Here is a 2,058-nt window from a genome sequence, read left to right on the forward strand (position 1 = left end):
GAGGTTAATTTTGTGCATGAGAATAGGTTGTCGAATAAGGAGCCCCATGATTTGGGTAAGTTTGTGTTAGGATGGCCTGTTGGCCGTTACGTTTGGCTTTCGTCGCCGCCGATTGGCGTTTGTATTCCCCGCCTTATGACAGTTTGAATAAAGAGGCAGGATGAGTTCTCAAAAAAAAAAAAAAAAAAAAAACTTCATCCATGTCTTTGTTTTTCAGTTCTTTTCAACAGAAGTATGAAATGTCCACATTAAATGTGTTGGAGATAATCGGATGGTTTGACGAACAACTTTGCACGTACTTACAGATTACTATGTATTTATATTATGGGTGTGCTAGTTGCACCCATAGGGCATAGGCAGGGCCACATGCCACTTGCATTTTGGTCAAAACACATAAATATTTATAGTTTGAAAGGGCATTTTCATCTCTTATGTGTTACCATGTTTAATGACAACATAATTAGTGGAATAACCATGAGAGAAGATAATTTCTGGCGTTTTTCCCTTTTGTTGTTCTTGAACTTTGTGACTTTTCATGCCATGACACTCCTTATTTAGAGAATGGAGGCAAATCTTTGCCTCCACGTTTCAATTTTTTTATTTGAGTCGTAGAAATACCGTACTATCAAGAGAGGGTTTGTTTCGGAATGTATGGTTGAAATCGATCACAAACACAAACCTAAAATAAAAATACACTCCAACGCCTTCTCATATCGAGAGAAAATCACCCTCTATATATTTCATTGTTTATTATGTTGAGCTCTCAAGTTGTAGTGGAGGTGAGAGGGAGATCCAACAGGAGTACACGGAGACAGCCGACTGCTCCTTTGTCTAATGGCGCATTAACATACTTGTCAAGCAAACAATTATTTTGTTCATTCTGACACCTGCCAAGAAAGGAGAGTGGATTAGTTCGCAGCCAGCAAGAGTCAGGACAGGAACGAGAGGCCAGGAAAATGGCATACATATACTTGTAGCAATTCATATGAATGCACCCAGGGCAATTACTGAAATCAAACACTACGGTACTTGCAACAGTTCTGTGTTATGATGATCTCTGCTAGTGACACTTGAGAAGCTAGAGTGTGCAGGAGACCATATGGTGTTTTCCCTCTTGCTGGCTACGTAGGTTCATTCTCCACGGATTGTAATCATACATAATTGGAGCAATGTGTCGGTGAGTGATGTGATTCCTGTGTTTCGGTTTGCAGAACTGGAGCAATGTTTCGGCGAGTGTCTTAATCTAGCTAGCAAAGTGGCAACCTATCATATCTCAGTTAAGTTGCAGGGAAGCAGAGCAACCTAAGATCAAGCAGGGATGAATAGTTAGTTCGAAGGGTGAGCTTAGTTCATTACCCTGGTGACTGGTGAGGAGTTCGGGGTTGGTGGGAGCCGGTCAGGCGAGGTCTTGGTCGTCGAAGTCGTCGGGAAAGGAGTTGAAGAAGTCGGCGTGGGAGGGCGGAGCTGGGGATGAGGACGTCGGCGCCTCGGCGGCGAGGTCTTGCGCGTCGGCGTCGACCTCCATCATGCCCATGCCGACGGCGCCGGCGATGGAGCCGTGGTGGTTGTCCTCCGAGTCCATCTCCCCGGCCGAGTCCTCCCACTCCTCCGCGCTGCCCCCGGCCCCCGAAGAGTTCATCGATCCAGACCTCGGCTCGACTCAGGGGATCGATCGGGTGGTGAATCCGGAGCTTGCTGCTCTGCTTCGTGTTCTTCTTTGATCTTTCCCGCACGGCACCGCTCTGGTTTTCCCAGTTCTTGACTGACGTCCCTACCTAACCAATTCCCCACGCTACTGCACTGTGTGCAGCCGCAGCGCAGAGTAGTAGACTGTAGAGAGCGTGCGCGCCCATGTCGGTGTCTGACGGTGAAGTGGGCTTTGAAGGCCTGGCCCATCAGGCCGAATGCTCCTTCAAACTCCTTTTTTTGTTTTGATTTGTTTTTGTTTTGTTGGGCGTTGCTCTGAATTCATTATTCATGGTAACTGTTAACCCTCGCTCACCAGTCACCACTGTGGCAGCGCTGACCAACGCTGTGGATAGATCTTGAAGCAGCCAA

General features: G+C 46.8%; 1 long non-coding RNA gene across 1 annotated transcript; it reads right to left on the reverse strand.

Moving 5' to 3' along the window:
- Window positions 1–680: 680 nt before the first annotated feature.
- Window positions 681–1,460, reverse strand: LOC124681901. The gene is made up of 2 exons (XR_006996076.1): window positions 1,357–1,460; window positions 681–887 (listed from the first exon to the last, which is right to left on the reverse strand). It is a non-coding gene; the product is annotated as an uncharacterized LOC124681901 (long non-coding RNA).
- Between the last annotated feature and the right edge of the window lie 598 nt (window positions 1,461–2,058).

This window comes from Lolium rigidum, chromosome 1 (assembly GCF_022539505.1).
Source record: "Lolium rigidum isolate FL_2022 chromosome 1, APGP_CSIRO_Lrig_0.1, whole genome shotgun sequence".
NCBI lineage: Eukaryota > Viridiplantae > Streptophyta > Magnoliopsida > Poales > Poaceae > Lolium > Lolium rigidum.